At 39.9% G+C, this 26,145-nt stretch overlaps 1 long non-coding RNA gene and 1 pseudogene across 2 annotated transcripts in view; one reads left to right on the top strand and one right to left on the bottom strand.

Moving 5' to 3' along the window:
* Positions 1–922: 922 nt before the first annotated feature.
* LOC143433831 (uncharacterized) overlaps positions 923–26,145 on the bottom strand; it is a 36,323-nt gene continuing 11,100 nt past the window's right edge. The window contains exons 3-5 of one of the 2 annotated variants that reach the window (XR_013070383.1): positions 9,133–9,223; positions 8,867–8,985; positions 923–2,101 (exon numbers count right to left, since the gene is read on the bottom strand). This is a non-coding gene — a long non-coding RNA (uncharacterized LOC143433831). Of the gene's footprint in view, positions 2,102–6,805; positions 8,397–8,866; positions 8,986–9,132; positions 9,224–26,145 lie in introns of those variants that run through there. The other variant, XR_013070382.1, reaches the window with a different exon arrangement.
* On the top strand, positions 25,377–25,580 carry LOC117702311 (cytochrome c oxidase subunit 7C, mitochondrial pseudogene; annotated as a pseudogene).

Consider the following 26,145-nt stretch of genomic DNA (forward strand, 5'->3'; position numbering starts at 1 on the left):
CTCCATGTGTACTCTTTGGTTGATGATTTAGTTCCTGGGAGCTCTGGAGGTTCTGGTTCATTGATATTGTTATTCCTATGAGGTTGCAAACCCCTTCAGCTTCTTCAGTGCTTTCTCTAGTTCTTCCATTGGGGTTGCCATTCTCAGTCCAATGGTTGGCTGCAAGCATAGCCCTCTGTATTTGTCAGGCTCTGGCAAAGCCTCTCAGGAGACAGCCATATCAGGCTCCTGTCAGCAAGCACTTTTTTTTTTTTTATTGGATATTTTATTTACATTTCAGATGCCATCCTCTTTCCCCATTTCCCCTCCCTAGAAAACTCCTATCCCATGCCCCCTTTTCCTTTTTGCTTTTATACAATTTTTTTAAAAAATGTTAATCAAAGGCTTTATAAGTTTGGTGATGCTCAATCAGAAGTGTAACCCAATACCCAACCTAGCAAGCACTTCTTAACATCCACAATTGTGTCTGGGTTTGGCGTCTGTTTATGGGATGGATCCCCAGGTGGGGCACTCTCTGGATGGCCTTTCCTTCAGTCTCTGCTCGACACTTTGTCCCCATATTTCCTTTAGACAGGAGCAATTCTGGGTTAAAAATATGGAGATGAGCAGGTGGCCCCATCCCCCTGCCGAGAGCCTTGCCTAACCTCTGGATATGATCTCTACACATTCTCCCTCCCCATTGTTGGGTATTTCAGCTAATCTCATCCCCTTTGTGTCCTGGGAGCCTCTTGCTTTCCTGGTATCTGGGATTTTTCAGGTTGCTACCCCCAGTTCCCCAACCCCATTGCTACACAGCTGTGTTCAATCTCCTCTCATACAAGATCCTGGCCCCTTTTAGCCCTTCCCCCTCCTCTCTTCATCCAAAGTCCCTCCCACCCTCTACCTCCTGTGAGTATTTTGTTCCCCCTTCTAAGAAGGACTGAAGCAGCCACACTTTGGTCTTCCTTCCTCTTGACCTTCATTCATATGGTCTGTGAGTTGTATCATGTATTCTGAGCTTTTTGCCTAATATCCACTTATCAGTGAGTACATACCAAGTATGTTCTTTTGAGACTGGGTTACCTCACTCAGGATGATACTTTCTAGTTCCATCCATTTGTCTGTGAATTTCATGAAGTCATTGTTCTTAATAGCAGAGTAGTACTTTACTGTGTAAATGTACCACATTTTCTGTATCTATTCCAGCTTCTGGTTATTATAAATAAGGCCACTATGAGCATAGTGGAGCACGTGTCCTTGTTATATGTTGCAGCATCTTTTGGGTATATGCTAGTCTTAGTATTTGCCTTTGTGAGTGGCCTGGTATCTCTCTCTTCTCTCTTTCAGTGCTGCTTCTTATGGGTTTTTGGTTTCACAAAATTATTAAAATGCAGAGTGGAGAAGTTGTTCTATGGCTGTGTCTATTTGAAGTTCTAAAACCCCTTTTGTATGGATGTTTATTTTCTTTCCTAGATTTGGGACATTTTTCTGCTATAGCTTCAATAGATAGGTTTTATATATCTTAGGTTTGGAAGGTTTTATATATCCCAGGTTTTGAAGTTGTATGTATCTCAGGCTCTGGTAACTGACTCTTCTTCTATTCTATTTCCAAAGTTTGATCTCTTCACCACATCCCAGAGTTTTTAGAAAGTATGGCTTAATTTATTAATTGTTCTCAATTGTTGCCTAAATATAGAACATGTTCTGTCTTGTCCCCCACCCTTGATAGAATTTTTTTTCTACAACCTGTCTAGTCTATTGATGACACTTCCCACTGGCTTTGGTTTTGTTTGATGTACTGAGTCTTTAATTTTGGACATTTTATTACTTCTCAAAATCATATCGTTGCTTTTGCATCCACGTCACTTTCTTCCCAGGTACTTTTTCCATCCATCTGCTTGTTTCTAATCCTCTATAGAATATTAACTGCCTTTACAAGTGACTGCTTTACCCATCCCAGTACCTCTGGACTAGGCAGTTAAGGTAATTAAGGAGTTCGGGTCTCTTGGAGGAGTCTTGCTGCTGTGTTTTCTTGTCACTACTGCCTTTGTGTGTCCTCTGGATGTCTCATCTTGTCTTACACTGGTTTCTTCTGATCTCAAAGACTCAATCCCCAGGAAACCTATAGAGGAGAAACAAATGGTTCTAACAGCAGCAACTGAAAAGAAAAGAAGATATTAAAAAAAAAATACTTAAATTCACACATAATCAATTATTCATTAAAGCTCCTAAATACACCACAAAATTACCATAAAAGAAAAAAATGTCGCAAGTAATGTAGTATGTACTATGAAATTAAAAAAATATATATTTAAGATAAATTGTTGTAGCAAATATTATTCTGGAGTTTTTACCCCGTTGAGACCATTTAGTTCCCAAATAAAAGACACAAAACCCTCTATATTGATAATAAGCCTTAAAGCATTAGAGCTGGGCAAATATCAACTCTCTATGCTATTTTGTCTACTTCGCTGTCAAAAACCCCGAGATATCATTTGACATGTTCCGCCTGGGCTGCTCCTACTCCAACAGGCCAGCCCTCCTGACCATGTGCTCACAATGCTGACCCAATAGAATCTTCTTCCTTCTCCTCATCTCCCCCTTTCCTCATGATTTCTGCCTGAGACCCCCGAACCCTGGAGCCTTTGCTCCACCCCCTCTCTTCTGCTCAGCCCAAACTGAGGGCATATTTATTAACCAATCAGAGATAGCTTGGGGGGGCGGGGCACCAAGGTTTATACAACAAAAGCTGGCATACTTGAGGACCTGGAGGATTAGGACATCCTCATGGGGAGGGGACAACAAGATCTTAGGGTACAGAATTTAGCATTTGAATGCAAGCAGCCTCAGAGCAATTCCCTAGAGTAAATACAAACATAGTAAATGAGCAAGGTAAGCGATAGAGACAGAGAAGGGGACAAATAGAGAAGCAGGGTTAAACAAAAGGCGAATAAGAAGAAGAGTTGTAAGAATAAGCACACCAAGTGCTTATTTCAGCCCTGAAAGCTATTATATACTAGAAACATATAGATTGAGCAGATTATATTTACATATTTGGGAATACACAGACAAACAGACACACAGACACTCAGACATACACACAAACATGTGGAAGCTATGAATTTATGTACTCATCAAAGAGCAAATCAAGAGATAAAGAAACAGGCTGACCAATAATGAATCTGGGCATTAAAGCTAAAAGTAAAGTTTTAAGCTGAATATGGGGTTGCCCATTTGTAATCTCAGCATTTCAGAGGTGGAGGCAGGAGGATTAAGAGTTCAAGAAAGGTCACCATTAGTTAAAGAGCAAGCTTGAAGCCAGCCTGGGCTACATAAGACCTTATGTTAAAAAAAAAAAACAAAAAACAAAAACAAAACAAAACAAAACAACAACAACAAACCCTAAGTTGAATTATATCACCAGCCCAGTTAAAACATGGAAAATAAACGCAAACTGTAGAACGCCTTCCTGAGTCCTCTAAGACTGAGTCTACAGTCTACAGGACTGGGGTATCCGGAATAGCTAAGCTGCAGATATGTCTCCCTGTGGTTTAGGCTGGTCCCAACCTACTGTGCAAATGTCGGGCATCTACAGAAGACTTGTGTTTACTTCCAGAAACGCAGGCTCCACACTCTCAGCTGAAGTCAGCGGCCAGAGGACCAGGCCACTTCCCACTGTATATTCCCCTTCCTGAGCCAAGCAAGCCTAGGCTAATGTATCTCTCCTCCTAGGACTGTCACTTCCTGGGAGGCTGTGACCAGTTGACCTAGATCTCCATTTTGATTGTTCTTTTTTCCGCAGGCCTTGGAATACCTTGATTTTAAACAGTAGATTCATTCTTTGATAGTGCTTGCCCACACACACAGCACTCCAAGTCTTGTGAGTGACAAAATGTCCCTCACCTCCATTGCCAAAGAAATCTCCATCTTCCCAGAAGCCCCAGGGGGATCGGGTTGGAGAGAACTGTGGGCTTGTGCTCCCTGAAGAGCTGCTGACCTACTCCACCAGGGCAACCAGGTTTACCTTACATGAGCCTTCTGTTTCTCCTTGTGCTCCCAGAGTCACGTGCCTCTGACTTCTTCTGCTGAGTTATCCTCTTGTTTCTCTGCACTTTCCCGCTGTCCTATCATCCCCTTTGGGGTTCCTGACACTACATCACATTTTCCTTGGTGTTCTTTGTTGTCCTGACTCGTTGTTCACTGCATTACATGAGGCAAGGTCTGACTACCTGGGTATTCCACAACTGTCTCCATATTCCAGAACTGTTCCTGTACTCCAGAACTGTCCCTGTATCTCAGAACTGTCTCCATATTCCAGAACTGCTCCTATATTCTAGAACTGCCCCTGCATTCCAGAACTGCTCCTACATTCCAGAGCTGCCCCTGTATTCCAGGATTGCCCCTGCATCTCAAAATTGCACCTACATTCCCAGGGTTTCCTCTACCTTCTAGAGTTTATGAGGTCACACATTCTTTTTATCTAAAAGTATTGATTAACCTGACAACCTGACAAGCATCCTTCACCAGTGAAAAAAACAGGGTTGGAAAATCAATGCTGTCTGTGCTTTAAATAATTACAATTTTAAAACAGAAAAATCTTGAGTATCTTATTATCTTTGTGGCAAATACACCTTCAACACATACATGAACAAGCACACAGACATTATCTATCTGTCATACTTTGTTACAATTTTCCAACTGTCTTCTCATTCATTATTCAGTATTCATTCTTATCATGGTTAAGGCTTCATTTCAAACACTCATGGGTTTATTAGAATTCCTTAAAGTATTTTAAACAAAATAGATCAACACTTTGATTCGTCTACTAGATCACTAAGACTATATTAAACTCAATCTCGGTAAAATTGTAAGAGAAAAAAATTATATTAAAACAACAACAAAAAAACAGGCATGGGTATTCCTCATCAGTAGTCACAGAACTAGAGCCTGAGGAAGAAGACTGTAGGTGCAAGACATCTATGCCACACTGGAAGATCTTGTTTAAATATCCGCACATAAAAAGCACAACTAAACTAATTCCATATTTTGCTATTTCCACGACCACAGTGCACACATATAAAGTACATGAATATCAATAAATGTGAAATTAATATAAATAAAAGTTAATTTTCAATTCAAGTGTATTTGTAGAAAGAGTTATGACAGTCATATATGGATGTCCCTGTATGGTGAAGGAAATTGCTTATTGCAGAATAACAAGTATACTCCTCTCTTCCACTAGAGGACAGCAATGTTCTTCCATACTGTTAAGTTTTCAAACCTGTCTTTCTTCTTCATAGACTAAACTACACCTCACACAGAGAATTGATACACAGTAATTCCTTCTCAAGGAATGAGTCTCCATAAACAGAGATTAGTGATGTATCAAATTTAAAGACTTACTGGTTAGTAGAGGAGACCGATTTTTAAGTTTAAAAAAAAAGCAGAATTATTTAAATGTTTCAGTCCAGTTTTAAGAACATGAGAAAGCTCCTTTCTCGCCTTTCTCATCTGTCTTTGTTATCTGGCTACCCTCCTGGCTGCAGAATTTATTCCTGCCTAGAAATCTAGACTTCTAAATCATAGGATGTCATCAAAATTACCCCAATCGTCTAAATATGCACAGATTTAGTGAGAGCATCATTTCCCTTCATCTCCAAGTTTATGAGGTTCCTAAAATCCACTCCATCCTATTTCATTAATATCCTTAGTTGTGACAGAGAGAGTCCAAGTATGGGTATAGTCTTGCCCCATGGGAGAAGTCCCGCAATACTTGCAGGGTGAGAACCTCCTCTTTCATGATAAAGACTCCTGATCAAAGGAAGTGTGGGCCACAGGACTGGGCTTCCCCATTGTGTGGCAGTATAAGTGAGTCCTAGACCAACAAGCCCCTAGGGTTTTAGACAGCTATTGTCTCCAAAATCCCCCTCTTGATCCAACCCCAAGAGAACTCATGCCATAGATGAAGCTCTGACATCAAACTCTGTATTCGAAGCCTTTCCTCCTCAGCACCACACGCTCACTGCCCTGCCCGCCCTCCAAATCCCTCTCAACCTTTAAGTAATGGAAAACACTGATGCTTCACGTAACAAACAGAAAAATCAATGTATTGTACGAAGGGGAAGTCAGTAGCTTCCCACCCCAGGATTTTCTTCCAGGTTCCACTTCTCTGTGCCGTTCAGCCTTAGACAGTCTTTGTGTTCTTCCTGATAACCGTTTTGATACTAGTGAATTCTACACTTACTTTTTTATTCTACCAAACCAAGGAAGCATAATTTTCATGCAATAGCGTGCTCCAGTTTTAAGGTTGCGCTACACTGATCTTTGGCAACTGTGTTAATGCAAGCGCTGTCCCGATCATGACACAGAATGTATCTACCCTTTACCTGTCAAGTGAGCACCAAGTTAAGCAAAATAAAGTGCCTTGTACGCAACTATGAGGTCACCTGGAAAGCCTACGAACACAGCCACTCTCCTTGAATGTCACATTGGTGTAAACCTCCAAGAGGTCTCTCACAGAAGAATGAACTTCCATAATTGCCAAACAGATTCCAGCCCTACTCAGGCTTAGCTGCCTTCCCTCATGTGTCACAGTGGAAAGAAGGCATGAACATTCCAACAGTTACTGTGTGGTTGTGCTAACAGAACAAGAATACACAGGGTTTTGTTTTCCTTTAGCTTTCTAGCTTTCCAAAAAAAATTCAGGTAATATATTCATTCATGTTAGTTTTAATATGAAAATTTCAAATTAAATACTAAAGTATTAACATTGCTATACATAGCTTTACAGTTAATAGGGCAGTATTTTTATATTCTCTCTGCTCCTAATAGTCTATCTTCTCTTGCAAAAGTACAGATATTTTCTATGCTCTCCCCTGTTCCCTGAATAATGACACGCAGACCTTTATATTTTTTAAGAAGGCTCTTGCACTATAACTGGGCAGATTCTGATCTATTCTAACACAACTATGCTGGCCTAGCCTACTTCCCAGCCTACTGCCCAGCCACAAGTCCTGTTTCCTGCCATCTTGGTCTTGCCCTGGCCTCTTGCTTCATTTGTGTGCTCATGGCAACTTCCCTTGCCAACTGAGACTCTCTGCCTCTCTCAAGGCACTGAAGTCCCTCCCACCTGACATTCTCCTGCCCAGATACAGGCTAATGAGCTCTTTATTGACCAATCAGAAGTTGACAGAGAGCAATGTTTTACAAAATACTGAATCAGGAAATGCTTCATAATAATGACAATACCAAAGTCCAGACTTCAACCAGATCTCTGGGTACAGGAACAAACATTTGAATACACAGTGCACAAAAAAATGACCCCCAACATGTCCTATTCTTCAATATGACCTGTTCCTTAATTTTAAACAATAGTCGTCACTACAGAGAACCCCACACCACGAAGCTTTTATTCTATGTCTCAACTACTGTGTTTTCACCAGCTCCTGAGCTGAGAATCTTATTGACCCCAAAGTGTTGTCTTCAATTTCGGCCCCATGATGTCCCCTGTCATTTCCATTATTTTCTCCTGTCCAGAACCAGTGCATACATGCTGGTACTCATATACATTTCTACATTCATATACAGTCCAGAATCCCTTGCCTAGGAAATAGTACCACCCACAGTGGATGCTGATCATTTATTTCTCCACCCATGAAAGCCAATTAAACACAGATTAGATTGCATTAAAGGCAGGGGTTTGGGGAAGCTCCTCTCAGGCAATTTCACTGGCTCCAAAGACTGAGGCCCCGGGGGAGTCTCCATGGGAAGAAAGGGATCAAGCACAGAGAAAAAAAAAGGAGGGGATAGAGAGGGAGGAAGGGAGAGAGAGAGAGAGAGAGAGAGAGAGAGAGAGAGAGAGAGAGAGAGAGAGAGAGAAGCAGAGACACAAAGAGACAGACAGAGAGACAGAGAAACAGAGACAGAGTGAGACAGGGACAGAGAGAAAGACCAAAATGTCTTGATTACACAGGGAAGAGACTCTGGGGGAAGGGCAGCCCAGCCCATGACCTGGAAAGTTCTGGGTTGGGGACAAGGTCTGTCAGGTAGAGACTGAGGGATTCTGGGAGAACATGGAGGCCAGGTCTGCTTTGATATGTAAAGTATGGACCTCAGTCCCTCCTCCTAGGTCTGATACCAAACATTCCAACCTTTTGTTGATTATAAATGAATGTGCGATGCCGCAATTGTCCATGACAACTTTCTGCTGACATTGGGACACACTTTTGGAGTATGGGCAAACAGCAGAAATGTGGGCCAAGTCCAGGAAAAGCTGGTTGTTTCACTGCTGTCCAGGATGTGGGACCATCTTGGGGTAGGCGTGTATATGCTCAGTTAAAGCAGTCTGTGAGGCTGGGCCAGAGCACCAGTGGATAACTGTTTTGAAGTTTTCTTGGATGCAGGTTCTAAGAGAACACCTGGATATTAGGGACAGAAGATAGGAGTTTAGGGAGAAAAACTTTTGGGGAATGTGCATTTGAAATTCTTAACACCTATGGTCTTGGTAGTTGGAGGAGGGATGGGGGTGGGGGGTTCCAGGACCAGAGATAGGGAAATAGATCCACCCTCAGGAATGGGAGGTGGGAGGGAAATAGACTGTTAATTGACCTGTGAGAAGTAGATTCCCTGAAGCTTACAAGAATCTTACAAAAAGATAAATCCTTCATAACTTGCATTTACCCACCTCAGAACATCTTCCTAGGCCTTCAAACACTTTCTTAGACCCTTACTTTTCTAGAAACTTTCATATCCTCAGACTTTACATAAACTTTTTCTATCCAGTTATTTACCATGCATCACAGGTGGTTGACACTGAGTTCAAACCCCTCAGAGACCTGTAAAGGATATGTCTAAATGGCCTATGTATTAATTACAATGACAGACTTACCCTTTACTCAGACAGTCGCCCCATTAGGTTCTTGTGATGTAGGTGGCTTCCGTGGGGACACAGGTCCCAGGGCCAGCTCAGTCTTCAGCTGCCAGGCCCAACAAATCTGAGACGACTTCCTGTGGAGAGGAACTTGAGAGACTGACCTTGCTTTGACTTAAGCAACTCCAAGCATATCCCATGTCTCTGTTTGTTCACTGTTCAGGCAGGCAGGGTGTCAGCAGCAAGCAAGGCAATGGAGCAGACTTTCTCAGTGGTTATCCTACCTCAGTCCAGTTGGGGTCCTTTCTTGTATCTTCTTGTAGACCCTGGGGTAGTCACTGCTGGGATTTGGGAGTCTCTGCCATTTTAAGCACCCTAAGTTTAAGATTTTAAATGCCATATTCAGCAGATCTCTGACAAGTTTGAGGGCCAGTACCTACTAAGCAGAGCTACATTAAAAATATCCGTGTCTATTTTTAGTTATTTTCTCTAAATTTTACGTCTAGCAAACATAGATCAGGAGGCTAAATAAAGCTTTAATAATTAACTGCATCAGTTCTCAATATGACTTTAAGGATATAATCATGTATACAGTTAGTGGCTACCAAGTTGTATTTTTAGTTAGAGTAGTTTTCATGAGACTAGAACCAAAAATGTTATCTCAATTTAAAAGTATCTTTTGTCTGGAAAACAATTTTCAAGCAAATGGTCCTAAGAAACAAGCTGGAGTAGCCATTCTAAAATCTCCAGCCCGAGAACACAAAGAGAGGAACTCATGGCTCCACCTGTATAGGTAATTGAGGGTGACACAACAGCAGAGGCTTATCAATTTACTTTTTTCCTTGCCCCTCTTCTAATATCTCAATGTCCATAATCAGCTTGAAGAAGTTAATGAAAAGTCAGCGATCCTATTCCCTGGGCTTGGGGACAAAGGTGGTTAATATTGGTCTGTCTTTCTAGGGAAAAGTAGTTGGAACAGGGAGGATTAGCTAGAATTTATTGCATAGCCATAACCTATTGGTAGAAATATGTATAATTGTTTTTAAGATGAATTTATAGCTGGGCAGTAGTGGCGCATGCCTTTAATCCCAGCACTTGGGAGGCAGAGGCAGGTGGATTTCTGAGTTCGAGGCCAGCCTGGTCTACAGAGTGAGTTCCAGTTCCGAAACCCTGTCTCGAAAAACAAAAACACAAAAAGCAAAAACAAAACAAAAAAGATGAATTTATAATTTCTTAAATGGTACAAAATTTACTTTGATTTCAAATTTAAGGTTTTCATTGGCATGAGCTTCTTATTGATATAAAAGTGAGATTAATATTGTTACTCTCATAGGCATTGTGCCTATATAACACATTTAGGAATACAAGGCTTAGACCCAGTCCTTCTTTAACTTTTCTAACTGATTTGAGATGGTCAGCCTGTGAGTTAAGGACCTATAGCAAATTCATGGCTCTGAGTTTATTGTTAGGGTGTTGTCTATATTTTATTTAGAAATAACTGAGAGGAATTAACAGACAACAGTCCAGATTGCCTTACATGGATAGTTGGTTTTCAAAACGTCAGAAGTCCACAGAATTGACGTGACAAACATTTCTGTATTAATGTTCATTTTGACTGGAGACCCGTCTGCTCCTGACAGCTTTCTGTCTTGAATTCTAAGAAGAAACTGAGCATCTTTGGAGTTACTCCAGTTGTGGTGAGACAGCCACTAGGCAAGAATTTCCTCTCTTCATCTACAGACAAATTACTGTCCAGAAAAGGACACACTTGCAGAATAGTCGACTGATTATATCTGCCTAGATAGAGCAATCAGCCCTTAATAATTCTGCACCAGTAGGTCTGTCAGATGATTCTGGGCCAGAAGGCTGAAGATCAGATGCTCCAACGTTTTGTAGTATAGGGATTGTCCAAGTGTTTAGCGGTCTCTATAAATTGGCTAAGTTTTAGGAGCTATGCTTTGTGCTTCCCATAATTTCAGTTAACTCAGTCATTCTGGATTTCTGACAGTGTTGAAGACTTATAATCTCATAGTATATCCTGGCTATTTACTTTGAGAGAAATATTTGAGAGGATGGTTTTCAGCTGACATTCATTCTAAAGCCAAGAAAAAAAAAAAGCCAGGTTCAGACGTAAGTCTTTTAGTTAGGAGAGATGACAGGGGTTCTGGTTAGTCAACAAAATGACTGGCTATTAGGTGTACCTTGTACCTTACTGACACAAATTGGCATAGTTATGCTCTAAATGTATTTTGAGAGAAAAGTTTTATTTTAATAGGAAGAGTGATATATAGAAGGAGCTAACGTGGGAGGAGTATGAAGAGGAAGAGAAGGAGTAAGGAGAGGAGGAGGAGAAGAAGAAGGAGAGAAGGAGCTAGGTGATGAGAGACAGAGAGAGAGAGAGAGAGAGAGAGAGAGAGAGAGAGAGAGAGAGACATGAAGGCAGATGTTCGCATGTCTCTGCCAGTCAAAGATAGTTGATATATCTAGGTTGGGTATTGGGTCACACTCCTGATTGATATTGAGCATTACCAAACTTATAGAGACATTGATTAATATTAAAAATGTATATATAAAAACAAAAAGGAGAAGGGGACATGGGAAAGGGGTTTTCTAGGGAGGAAAATGGGGAAAGGGGATGGCATCTGAAATGTAAATAAAATATCCAATAAAAATTAAAAAAAAAAAAAAAACGGAAAAAAAAGGTATCTTTTGGTGATCTGCTTTCCTCTTCTTGGGCAGACTTTCCTTCTGTTGGTGTGTTTGGTGATTTAAAATGAACAGGCTGGTTGTTGACCCTAACCTTTTTAACCGCTGTTGCAGCTGCTGCCTGTCCCCACCATTGCCAGGGACTGGGGTCAAGAAAGACTGGAGGGAGGTGGAAGTGGGGTGTGTGGGAGGTTTTGAGCCCTGTGCCCAGAAGAGTGAGGGGAAGTCAAACAGGAGAGAGGCAGTTCCCAAAAGGCCCTTACACAGGGGAGTTGGAACAAAGGACTGAAGTGCATATTTTACATATCAAAGCAGACCTGGCCACCAGGTTTTCCCAGCATCCCTCAGTCTCTACCTGGTAGACCAAGGCCCTAGCCTTGAACTTTTCAGCCCAGAGGCTGGGATGTACTTCCCCCAGAGGTACTTCCCTATGTAATCTAGACTTGTTGCTAGCTCTCTTCCTCAACCTCTCTCCTCCTCCTCCTCCTCCTCCTCCTCCTCCTTCTCCTCCTTTTCCTCCTCTTCTTCTTCCTCCTCCTTTCCCCCTCCTTCTTCTTTCTCCTTCCCCTCCTCCTTCTCCTCTCCCCCCTCCTCCTCCTTCTTCTCCTTCTCTTCCTTCTCTGTGCATGTCCTTTCTGTCTTTCTGCCCTCTTCCTCTCCCCATGGTGACTTCCCTGGCCTCAATCTTTGGGGTCAGTGAACTTTCCTAAGAGCAGCTTCCCAATAGACCTGCCTTTAATATAATCTAATCTGGTTTGAATTGGCTTTTTTCACCAGCACCTGAGCAATAACCTTGCAGGTGAGTTTTCTAACCTGAAATGAACATAATAAAGATAATCCCTTGCAGACATTGCCAGAGGCTCCTTCCCAGTTGACAATTCATGTTAACCATCACACAGGGTAGTGGTCAAAGTTGTCTGGTGAAGAAAAACCATCAGTCTGCTGATTGAAGCCTTTAATAAACACAATAAGGAGTCCGGCCATATCCAAAGGAAAAGGGGGCAGTTAAGAGAGGTGTTGACAGACTATTCCAGTAATAATCAGCTCCTCCTCATCGTCTTCTTCCTCCTCCTTCTCTTCTCTTCCTCCTTCTTTAATAGAATACAGGTTTCTATTTTTAAACTTTTGATTGAGGCTTTGTGAATTTTACACCATGCACCCCAATTCCACTTCATACCTGCCCTCTGCCCTTGCATCATACCCCCAAAGGAAAACAACAACAAAGAAACAAATGAATAAAAAACAGTCTCACACTGGAAGCTGCAATGTGTCACAGTGTGTCACACAGTATATCCCCCTGTCCAAACATCTTTACTTTCAAGTGTTCATTGCAATGAGTCATTGGTCTGGTTCAAGGCCTCTGACTTCTGCTACCCCGTCAATACTGGATCCTCACTGGGACTCTTCTCTGATATCTTGTTTTTGCCCTGTGTCATGGAGATGCTACAGCTTTGGATCAGCAGGACCAGCCCATTCAAGAACTGCTGAATAGTATTGTCTCCAGAAGTCCGTCATCTTGAATCTTTCCCTTTCAGTCTGGACTAGATCTCCTTCCTCATAGCCCTTCAAATAGGATATAGAATCTTCCGTTTCTTGTCATCGTCTTTTTGGTCATCCCAGTCCTTTCCCTTGTTCCTTCTCTACACCCAGCACAGGACTATCTCTGTATAAGACACTTGAGGTTGTGTTAAAGTATATCTTGGCTATATTGTGATAATATGTTTGTGTGGTAGGAAAGTCAGGATTATCAAGTTTGTATACTGAGTTTTCATTTGAGTAAACTGAGTTCAAAAGCAGGGCATTGGAAATATAGGCAGGAGACCCTAGAGAATGGTGGATGGATGAAAACATTTATAACGTGTATAATAAGAGTACTTGGTGTAGAGAGAGGATGACCTTTAAGGAAATGTGACTGGGGTCACATTTGGGGCTCCCCCTCTGGGCCCTCACTCATTTAAGAAGGAAGCTTTGGGGTCCCCTCTCTAGGCTCTCACTCATATAAGAAGGAAGCTAGAGGGAAATTTTATTATTTGTAAATCCTGTCAGCTCCCAGAGGAGGGAGATGGAGAAAATAAAGAGAAAGATCCACAGCTCTGAGTTCTGTAGAGATGTTTGACAATCAGCCAGATGGCTAAACTGATGTAGCTTCAGATAAAGAATGAAAAGCCCGAAGAACTAAAGAAAGTACTCTTAGATTCTGCTTAGCATCCAAAACAAAGAGACAGAGAAAGAAAAGTTCTAGTTTTTTTTTCTGTTTGGTTATTTTTTGTTTGTTTGTTTTGTTTTGTTTTGTTTTTGAGTCAGGATATTAATATCCGGAAGATCTGTTTTCCAATGATCCTGGGTAGACATGGGTCTCATGGCCAGTTTTATAGAGACTGATAGAGGGTTGGGATTCTGGGAAAGAAATGCACATTCTCCTATTAAGAGAGTGATTATTTCTCCCATCTTTTTAGCCTGGCTATAGGAAAAATCAGCTTTTATGAAGCCCTTTGGCCAAGTGATTAGCAGGTCTTGCTGGATTAACTCTTATGATTTGAGTCATTTGAAATGTTAGATCTCCACTGAAGGCCAGGGGTAAACTCCATTTTTGTGACCAGGAGAAAATTATGAGACAACGGAGGCCCAATGAAGTGTACTAAAACACTCACCCTTTGAACAGGTAGCTGTAATATCACTAAGGAGATGGGATTGAAAAATGGAGAGTTAGCATAATCTGCTTCCATCGGAAAGACCCAGAAGAAATCCAGTTCCAAAGCTGTTCATCAGAAGAGATTAGTGACTGGACCAGAGCTTCAGGTCCACCTCACATTTCGATGCCAGGTTGGAGCGCTCATTTAGGAGGGGGAGAAGAATCCAGAGCTCCCTTCTGAACCTTCTGGCCTGAGAAATATGATATTCTTGGAACCGTTGAGCTCAGGGTCTAATTGCCCCTACAGTCTCTGTCTCTTGTCCTCATCAGAAAGACAATGTTTCCAAAGACAGAAAAAAAAAAAAAAAAAAAAAACTCACAAAGAATACCACAGAGCAGAGGAGGGAGGATATACCTCCATTCTCATCAGTGTGATGGTCTGTCTTTACGTCACCTCCTCACCAGGGCTCTTCAACCACTACCCATCAGGCAACACTCCTTTCCAGCTATGACATCTGTTGAGCACAAGAGAGACCAAGTACTGCATCACAGCAAAGGTTACTTGGCTATCTGAGAATACAGTGAGGTTTAGATGAGTGACTTCAAGTGACTTATATTTCAAGTAATTCATCTTGTGCCCTTTATTGATCTCCGAGTAGCATAGTATCCTCCTCTGGAAACACTAGCAGAGGGAGAAATGCTTCCTTTTCAATTTAAGAAGTGTCCATCTGTTTGGTTGTTTTCCAAAGTGCTGGAAATAAGCCCGGGGTCTTTCTCATGTTAAGTAAGATCCCTAACACTGATTGTCACCACCCATCCACCACACAACAATGAAAGGCAAGCTGTTGTCTCTGGGATTGTACTGGTTGTGTGTTCAGTGGGTACTGCTACTCAACAGTTTTAAGATTCACGCTACTGTGATTGACAGATTAATGCCCATTAAGGTACTTGGGTCCTAGCTTCCGGCCTCCATAAATGTATACTCTACATAAAAAACAGAACTGTTAGATATGATTAAGGTTAATGACTTGCAATGGATGTTATCGGCAACAATAAAGGCTGATCCAGTATCATCAATTTTCCCAGAAAAAGAAGAAAAATTCTTAGAGAGAAACTCATTAGAGAAAAAGTTATTTAGGTGGGAGCTGAGCTAGAGAGAGTTTAAGTTGCTGATTTTCATAATGGAGTAAGGGATACATGAGCCAAAGAAAGCAAACATCTATGGAATCTGATAAAGAAAGGAAATATACTCCCAAAATCCTCCAGATAGGAATGCCATCTGTTGACACATGGATTCTTAGCCCAGGTAAAGCCCTGTAGTATGTCTGACCTACAGAACTGTAACATAATATACATGTAGTCATATAAGCCCTCAGATCTAGAGTGATTTATTCTACCAACAATAGAGAACATAGGTTCCCACTTGAATAAATTAAATGTCAAGGAAGGTTTGTGCTTGTGTGTGTGTGAATTATGTGTTATATCAGTCATATTTCAAATCAAGTGTTCCTCACATAATATTGTTTAAATTTCAAAAAGAATAGGTCTCTTGGGTTGAAATTTAAACAATCCTATATGAAATCAATAACTAAGTTACATTTTAGAATTATTTCTGCTAATTTTGACATCCTAGAATGTGGTTTCTTTAGATTTTTTAATGTTCTGTGCCTTCTCTATTAAGCTTAGGTCTTAAAAAAAAAAAAAAAAAAAAAGGAATCACATAAAGGATTGTTCCCTGCAAAGTATTATCATTCTCAACAAACATCTGTTCCTAAGATGCTCAGGACAATACAGACAGTTTTAGAAGGATTGTCAGCATCATTTTCCTTCCTTCCACCCCCTACTTTGTTCCAGGAAGCAAGTGTTAGGCAAATGTTGTTTAAAGCCTATTACATAAAAAACATGGCAAATTCTCTTGTCAAAGCTTTCATCATTATTCTACTAAAACTATGTAAGTTTACTGCATTGTAGAAATGCAGTACTTGCTTAATAGTACCCAAGCTCTGTTTTATTGGCATTATTCTCCCAAACCATGGTCGTCTTGTTTGTGAGTACTCTGATTTCTCTCTTTATATTACTAATGTAGTATAATGCTTATATCAATAAAGAACAAAATTAAGGATGCTGGTTTTTTTCTTTCGAAAACAATATGAATTTGACAAAATTATCACAACTAAATTTTCAGAACAAAAAAAATTCCCAAACATTTCCAGGACTCTGTGAGAAAATTATTATCGAAAAGACATTAGAGCTTGGTGTGAATAATAAGCTTTAAGGCATTTTAACATCTAACTTTGAAAATCAATAACCCATAATTACAAAGAAAATATGTAGCCTGGAAGCCATTGAAGGAAGAAATGCGATTAGATACTCATCGAAACCCCTCCATTTCAAGACAACTGTAACTACTTGAGATAGGTTCCTAAAGGATCCACTCACAAAGCTGTCTATTTAAAGTGGCTCAGAGCCAATGTAAAGGCTGACATTTCTACTTCCCTTGATACATTTTCTGATAAAGAGTCAGAGATATGGTTGACCATGCTTAACTACCCGACCTGAGGCATAAAAGTTGGGAGAAATAATAAGATAACCAAACATCTTAAAAGAGAAAACTTGAGAAGATAACTACAGTTGGCCAAGTAAAGCTCTGGTGTATTCCTGGGAATCTCAAAGGTCACACACATGCACAATGCTATGTGAATGTTCAGGACAAACTGGAGACGCCTCTAGTTTTCAATGCCAGCTAACCTCGAGGCTCCGTGAGCAAGTGGGAGACCTGTTACAGCAGAGTTGAGCCGGGTTAGGTAAAGCAGGGCTTGTCACAAGCAGAGATCCTCTGCCATGACTAGTGGATGCATTGATATCAAGAACATAACCAGATCTCTGGTGATTTGTCATGAACTTATGGGTCATGACCCCTTTGGGTCACAGAATTAGAAAGGTTGAGGACCACTGAGGTAGAGGATATCATGGTCATGCATGATAAAGAATACAGAGCTTAAAGGACTAGATCAGAGACCTCACTAAGCTAACAACAGACACTTTTTGAGAAGGGGAATCAGATTTCTAAGGCTGTCACATTCTTTTATTAAAATCCCCAGTTGCTGACAAGACATGGGACATATAAAACAAAGGCAGGGAAGCAGGTAGCAAGGAATAAAAATTATTCTAAGAAAGCAGTAGTACTCAACTTATTAAGCAAATCTTTATATATTCTACTTTAAAGATGTTAAAAGGATGATAGAAAACTGCATCTAAAGAAGCAACAGAAGAAAAATTAGAAACAACGTCTTACTAGGCAGAGAATGTAAAAAAAAAACATCAAAATTATAAAAGAACAATTCTGGTGGTGATGGGTGCAATTGCAGTGAAAAACAAACTGAAGGTATTGAAGAAGAGATACAGGAGATTGAGACAGTATCAGACACGTGAAGCATTACTGAATTGAGATTATTCAGAGATACAAACACATCTATGGCTTCATCAAATATACAACATAGAACATTCTTCAGGACAGATCATAAAACAATTCTCAGTAATATAATGGAATTAAAATATTATAAAAAGATGAGTTTCAATATTAAAAAAAAATCAAAATAGAAAATCAGTAACACAAAGGAATTTGAGAAGTTCACAAACCTTTGGAAAATTAAACTCTATTTGAGTCACTGAAAGATTTACCTGCCTTGAATCAAACTGGCTGATCTTTTAGAGAACTTGTGGTGAGCTTGACTCCTCCAACCAATCAATGCTGACCACAGACTAGGACGAGCTGTTGTGCTCAAGTCTTGGAAGTTTGTTTTTCTTGTCAACTCGACACAGGCTAGCATTGTCTGGAAAAAGTGAACCTGCGCTGAGAAACTGCCTCCATCAGACCAGACATAGTCAAGGCTATGGAACATTTTCTTGGTTAATGGCTGATATGGGAGGACCCAGCTCACCATGACCACAGCCATTCCTGGGCAGGTGGTCCTGAGGTATATAAGAAAGCAAACTTTGCAAGCCATGGAAAGCAAGCCAGTGAGCAGCATACCTCCACTGGTGGTTCCTGCCTCCAAGGCACTTCCAAATTGTCTTTCACCAAGAATCTACTATTTTCTACTATGATGACTACAGTTGAAAAAAAAAAAAAAAACTGAAAATCACCATAGCTTAATTTGCAAACCTTTTGATGTAAAGGAACTCATGGCTTTACTACAAACCAGCTTTTCATGTCTTTGTACATTGTTTCTCTTGGGTTAATAATACTTTTAAAGATGACCTCCATTCTAATTTGCTTGTCTTCCGACTTTCCTCATGGTAGTTTTACCACAAGGATTTTAAATGTGATCAATTTTGTGAGCTTGGGAATAACTTATGCGTTTTTGAAGGGAGTTAGTATTTTCTAATTTTAAAAGGAGATGCTCTTATTTTTAATTCCCCTAGTACTTAAAGGATTTCATTTAAATTGATGAGTATAAATTTGTGTATGCTTTAAGAAGGGGACCAAATTGCATCATTTTGGATTGCATCCAAATTGCAAATGGAGCTATCTGTGTGCTCTACAGTATCTATGTGTCTTACTTTGCTTTTTGTTGCTAAGATAACCACCATAAACTGCATTTGAGTCACTGAAAGATTAAGTCACCGAAAGCAACTGGGGGAGAGAAGTCTTTAACTTCCAAGTCACCAAGCATTTTCAAGGGAAGCCAGAGCAGGAGTGCCAGGCAGGCACTTGGGAGCAGGAACTGAAGCAGAGAACATGGAGAAACACTACTTACTGGCTTCCTCTCCATGGCCCTGCCCAGATAGGACCGCCCTCAGAGGGCTGGTCCTTTCCACATCAATCATTAAGAAAATGCCACCCCCATAGACTTGACTATGGGCCACTCTGATGGAGGCCTTTCTCAAATGAAATTTTTTTTCTTCCTGGATGATGCTAACTTGAGCCAAGTTGAAAAAAAAAAAAAAAAAAAAAAAAAAAAAAAAAAAAAAAAAAAAAAAAAAAAAAAAAAACCTTACAAGACTTAATGGTAGTTATCCAGGCTAATACATAGAGATGTAGCCAATCGTTTTAAATGATGAATTCTAATGAAGAATCAACTATGAATTTATCCTCTCTGCTGATAGAGCATTTTAGCTGTTTCTTGTGTTTCTTATAAGTAGAATTGGTATCAACATGCTTGTACATACTTTATTTTAATGTTCATGTTTATCACTGCGCCTTAATTGAGTAACTGAATTACTACTTAACAATTTCCCACTTCTTACTTACTCTAATCACTCTAGGTCAGTGGTTCTCAACCTTACTAACACTGTGCTAACACTGTGACCCTTTAATACAGTTTCCTATGGTGTGGTGACCCCAACCATAAACATATTTTCATTGCTACTTCATAACTGTAATTATGCTATTGTTATGAGTTATAATGTAAACATTTTATATTCATGATATCTAGTATGCAACCCTTGTGAACAGGTTTGCATATAGATTATGACCCATTGGGTCACAGAAAGAACCACTGCTCTATGTCATCAGAGATTGAAGACAATGTAACATCTTTGGGTCTTATGACATATTGATTGGGAAAGGAATAATCTCTCAGTAGAAAATGAGATGATGTACATAAACATTAATTTTAATGTAATTAGTATCTTGCTGTGGGTCAACAAATATAATGTGAAATTAATGATATGTTTTCTATTGATTCATCAAAAGCAAAACCAAGGAAATAAAATAAACTGAATGAGTAACAGCATCCAGCATGTATGCTTTTTACTTTCTGCCAAGTTTTTTAGTTTTTAAGGTCACAGGGACACTAAACCTTAACCACCCCTCCCTGCAAGAAATCAGACAAATCAATTAACTCACTTGCCTTTGATAATTTGGAGTGTCAGGTAGATACAAACAGAGATTTACTTCTGTAATAAATCAAAACATGCAATATGATGAGAAATTTGTTGGCCTTAATTAACGTATCTTTCACATCACTATCTTGACTCATGCATATGTTTAAATAATAGGGCCATACAAGTGTCTACATCCTTGTATGGTAAAGGCAACTGTTATGCCTTCCAAAGTGCTTTCTCAGCAATGTTTTTATCCAGGGATTAAAAGCCTGAGTTGTAAGTGGATGGAATGCACATCTCTTTCTGAACTATAATTAATTTTCCTTCCTTCCCAACTATCACATTAAGAACTACACTAAAATAGTCACTAACAGGCAGGAGATGTTGGTTTTTTTAGGGCTGATGAAACTAAAAAATAAATAAATAAATTAGCAACTTTTGCTCACACTGAGACTTGCCAGAGACTCATATTTATATTAGCATTAAGAGGCAATCTTAAAAGTATATTTCCATTAATCATAACATACTGTGCTCCCAGGAAATGGCATACTCATGGAAAGACAATGTTAAAAACTGACATCTTTTTAAAAGCAATACAACTTATTACACAATAATTTCATAGATAGAAAAATGTTCTGTTACAAAATAAAAGTACTATACACAGTTAGTATATATATTATATATATTATATATATTATATATATATTATATATATTATATATATAATATTTGTGTATATATATATATATACACACAATGTATATACAGTGAGTGGTGTACACAGTTAAGGCAAGGCATTGTGTTACAATTAATATAGAACTGAAATATCCATGAGTTTTGAGCTTGAAGTAAAACTATCCAGAATGTATGTACCACATTCAAGACAGATTTTATTTTTATATGTTGATTTCCTGTACTTACTGTTTTCCTACAGGAAGAATTATAATTTCATTACCCAGATAATAAGTTTCTAGAGTAGTTAAGAGAATGTAAGACTCGGTGTTTAAATGTAAGACTTTGTTTAAATTTGCATACTTTTTATTCAGAATATTTCCACAGCTACTTTGATTACTGAATAAAACTTTCAAAAGCCCTCATTACTTATTTATAAAGGATATCATTCTACCCAGGGAGCATGACGTCGGAGACAGTAATTCCACAAATATTACTAGGCACTCACCCCACTTGCCTACAAGGAAATATTTGTTTTAAAAATAATGAGAACTTCCAGGACACACAGGGATTCCTAGCCAATTACCTCAGAAAGCCCCAAAGTATGTCTCATATTTTGTTTTATAATTGTATTTCTCACACTGTTTACTAAAAAATGAGCATATATTTAGCATTGTTGTTAATATTTAATATTAACTTGCAAGAGAAAATAGACATTATTCCCTTTTGCTTTTTTTTTTTTATATCACTTTTACTCTAACCCAACAATTTAAAAGGAATTACTCTTTGCTCTAGGTTCATATTAAAAATATATCTCAGTATACTTTGGGGCAGTGATATGGAGTCTTCTCAATCAAAACAAACAAAAAATTTGTTGTTAGAGTGAAAAATGGGCACTTTTACCCACCATTGCCTTAGCAAGAGGAGGAAGAAGGGATGGGATAGGGGGTGGGTGGGAAAGGGGATAACATCTGAAATGTAAATAAGATATCCAATTGAAAAAAAGGAGAAAAAAAAAGAATATAAGTAACTCAAAGCACCAATGGCCTCTCAGCTTGCTGAGAAACCGTGGTGGATCTCAGATCATAACACAGATCTGAATGTTTAGCAGAGCTTCTTCTACCTGCTTAGGGAAGACGTGGCCTAGAACTGTCTGTAGCCATTTGTCTTGTGACATGGGGCCTTTGGGCTAGAAGTGTTGGAGAGCAGCAAATAGTAGGGGGGGGGGGAAGAAACTGAGTTCTAATGGAGTTCGAATCTCCTCTGGTATCTACAGTTGCTTTCCTGTGTAGCCAGTAGCACCTCAGATGGCTTAAATGAATTCAAATTGTGTCCCTGCCACATACAGAGTGATCATGAGATCATCAGAAATTAAAGTTTTGTCAGGTAGAGACCTTAACATGGGGAAGAGGTTGGCTGATGCCCCGAAGTAATAACCTGTTGAAAAGATTACAGATAATTAGTTGAATCCCTTTCCAGTGTTCCTTTAGGACACAGTACCCAAAGCTGTGATTCCCATGCATTCTGTAACTGGGGTTGAGGTATTAGAATGTGTTGGTGACTTCTTACAGGCATGCCCGGGTTACAATATCAAGAAGAGCTATGATTCAAGCAGGCTTGTTAAGAAGAAAAGTCATTGAGGTGATCAACAACTTCTTTAGGAAAAGCACTCTCCACCTGTGGCCAGAAATCCCATTTAAAGGAGAGTTAAAAGGTATGCATTCTGGTGAATTATAAAGGTTAAATACTGCCCTGTCCTAACTCTGCTCATCGTTTTGAAGTGCCTCTTCAGCATGTGAGTCATGGAATTCTGACCGATTCTTTTTCCAAAGTCCTTATTTCCAAAAACAATGATGGGTCAGCCAAGGGGCATGGTGAAGTTTTCATTATCTCTGTCTGTGACAATGACTTCATCTTTGAAAGTATTTAAAGTGAAGGTAGATTAAGACACAAACATGCCCCTATGAGATTGAGACTAGTAATATAAACACTCTACCTAACAAAAGTGGAAGAAAATAGCTACCAACATATCTCCCATCTTGCATTTTTACCTTATGATATGGCTGCTTCTCCGAATGCATACTGTGGTCTGTTTTCCCTTTGATTCTAAGTGGAGCTTTGTGAAGCTAGCTTAGAAAACGCTCTGCCCTTCCACCTTGCTTTCTTGGAATATCTTAGAACTGAGGCACCATATCAGAATGTTTAAACCATTTCATGTGAAAAGAACCCACAATAACTATCATCAACTATGCATGTGAACGCACATGCAGACAATTCTTTCTCAATCATATTAGGCTTCAAGTCACTCCTCTAAAACCCCGATGCCAAGGAACCAAAGATTCCCATGAATGAAACTCCCATGAAGTTCACAAGAGCCGAAGGATGATTTAGTAGCTGGAGCAACAACATTTAGAAATGCTTTTACAGTCCTGATTATGGTTTTCATAGTGAAGGGCATGGATTACAATCATCAAAGTCCATACTGGAGTCAAGGTGAGAGCAGGCATGGGCAACCCAGTGTCTGCCCTGATAGAGCTACGTACACATAATTCAATTCTCTCAGCCACAGTGTGTGACAATCTGATAATATATTGCCAATCAGAAAAGCCAGTGTGAGCACTGCTTGCCAGAATTTCCATTTATAAAGCCACAGAATAAGAGCCTATATGTCCAAACTTACTCAGCCCTTCCTCGCTCAAGATGTCAAATTGATATCTTGTTTTCACACTGACAGTATACACTCCAGTATGGCCCAAGGCTCTTGACAGACAGAGTATCCTGAGGGTTTAGGTATCTTCTAGAAGCCAGTCAAGAGGCTATCTTTTATTTGGGATACACAGGGTTTAAATACCCAAAGTCTGTGTGTTAACCTCCTATGGCAAACAACTCTAGTTCATAAAAATGACACAAACTTCTACCTTGCTCTCTAAAATATGTACTCTTAAGTCATTATCAGACTCCCTTCTCTGAGGAGGTTCAAATGGATTTGCAAAAACACAAAACATATAGAGGCCATTGTCAGAGGTTCTTGCCAATAGTTCTGGTCAACAGCCACCATCAATCAGATATATAAAGCCAACACTAGCTTATTTTAGCCAGCAGCCAAATGACTGAGCCATTCCCAGCATTTAAGACTTCAGCTGACACTCCACAAGTCAGAGAACATTACTTTCTACTGTGCTCTGTCCCAATTCCTAGTCCACACATTTCTAAGCTTTCTTACATGGCTATTTTATGCCACTGGCCTAAGGGTGGTTTGTCAGAAAGTATTAGACCAGTGGTACTCAACCTGTGAGTCTTGATTCCTTTGGGGGTTGTATATCAGATACCATGCATATCCAATATTTGCATTACAGTTCATAGCAGTAGCAAAAGCATGTTTATGAAGTAGCAACCAAGTATTTTTATGGCTGGGAGTCCCCACAACCTGGGGAACTGTATTAGAGAGTCACAGCACTAGGAATGTTGAGAACCACCACATTAGAAGGTCCCTACATTTAAGGAACTAGAAATAGTACCTGCCAAGAAAACCAAGAGAGCAGCAACACGCAGGTCTGAGAAGAACCCCAAAGTGCCTCAAGAATTCTATAGGGAAGTCTAAACAATTTTTAGGAAAAAAAAGTGTCTGCAGAGAAAAAAAATCTCAAGAAGCCTGGCAATGGGAGTTTAAAGTCTGGAAAACATTACAAGGATCTGGAAAAGAAAAGCAATGTTAGACAGCGGCACTTAGTATGCAGTGGTTGTTGTCTGCAGTGATACATGGGACTATTCCACATATCCATATGCCGTGTCACCACTTGTGAAATGAGAAAAGAAAGAAGTTAAAGAATGATCTGCTTAAAGTGGAGTACTACTTCCTGTTTCTTTTGTTTGTTTGTTTTTATTTTTGTTTTGTTTTCCAGACAGGGTTTCCCTGTGTAGCCCTGGCTGCCCTGGAACTTACTATATAAACCAGGCTGGCCTTGAACTCAGAGATCAGTCTGCCTCTGCCTCCCAAGTGCTGGGATTAAAGAAGGCACATGGCACTACTGGGTTTCAGACCTGTGACAAACAGCTGAGGTAGATATTTTACATACAAAAGTGGACCTGGTCTCCAGGTTCTCCCAGTATCTCTCAGTCTGTACCTGGCATCCCCCCCCCCCCACACACACACACCTTCTACCCTGAACTTTCCAGCCTAGGGGCTGGGCTGCCTTTCCCTCTCAGAAGCTCTTCTCTGTAAAATACAGGTACTCAGAGTTTCTTCTCACGCCATACATGAGCTCTCGCTCTCTCTCTCTCTCTCTCTCTCTCTCTCTCTCTCTCTCTCTCTCCCCTTCCCTCTGTGTCCCTCTACAAGAGTCCTCTCCTGGTCTCCTTCCTTGGGACTGGTGAACCAGCCTGAGAGCAGCTTCCCTATAAACCTACCTTTATATATTCTAATCTGCCTTGAATTGGCTCATTTCACTGGAGGCCAAATAAGTTAACACCTAGTATTTTGTTGATGGTGTTGTTTGTTTGCATTGTTTTGGACTTTTGTACTGTTTCTTATGCTCAGTATTTCCTTATGGCAAATGACTTTCTTTAAGTTAGGAATTAAAAAAATGACGTCAGGCTATGAATATTAATTTCGTGAGGAAAGGAGACTAGGGTAGTAGGACCCTTTCTTCCTCCTATCTTGGGGCCCCTTACAGAGCTTCTAGCAGTGCCATGTTGAACCAGAGTATTAGGAGGTTGGCCACTTCCATGGTCCTTCCCCGAAGCCACTATGAGGACAGAGCAGGGAAGATTTTGCCATTTTCAGTGGGAGACAAGTAATGGTTATTAGCTATGATGATGGTGTACTTTGGATCTGGATTTGCTGCTGTTTCTTTTGTAGCAAAGAACCATCTACTTAAACATGAGTATATTTAACTCTTTTCTTTAACTGAATGAAGACTATTTAAGAGATATGATCTGAAGATTGGATTACACTTGAGAGCTATGGATAAAATTATAAGATTAAAACTGTAAATAAACTAATGAGATAAATAAAAATAAACAGTGACTCCAAAACCAAACCAAATCCAGTATGTCAGTTAAAAGCCTTCCTTAAGAAAAGACTAACCCAATATTAACACAATGTAACTCAGAGAGAAGGCATCCCAAGGATCCTGAGTGCGCTTCAGAGAATCTGTGTTGAAAAGAAAGGGTTTCTGAGAACAGAAAGGTTCTCTACGAGTACTGGAGTATTGAATGTGTTAATCCATGGAAGCCTCACACTGGCAACACAACTAAGAAAGGATAATCTGGAAGAGACTTGTGATTGTGACTTAGACCCAGTAGAATTATGTGCAAATACACAAGGACTTCACAAGGTTTCTCAAAATTATAACAGCAAGGACTGAAAGGGACTGACTCACTATGTGAACACAGAGGACTTGGACAAACACCCGACTTCTGAAGTCAGGAAACAAGGGAATGAGAATTGGAGTACTTT

This window comes from Arvicanthis niloticus, unplaced genomic scaffold (assembly GCF_011762505.2).
Source record: "Arvicanthis niloticus isolate mArvNil1 unplaced genomic scaffold, mArvNil1.pat.X pat_scaffold_686_arrow_ctg1, whole genome shotgun sequence".
NCBI classification, from domain to species: Eukaryota; Metazoa; Chordata; class Mammalia; order Rodentia; family Muridae; genus Arvicanthis; species Arvicanthis niloticus.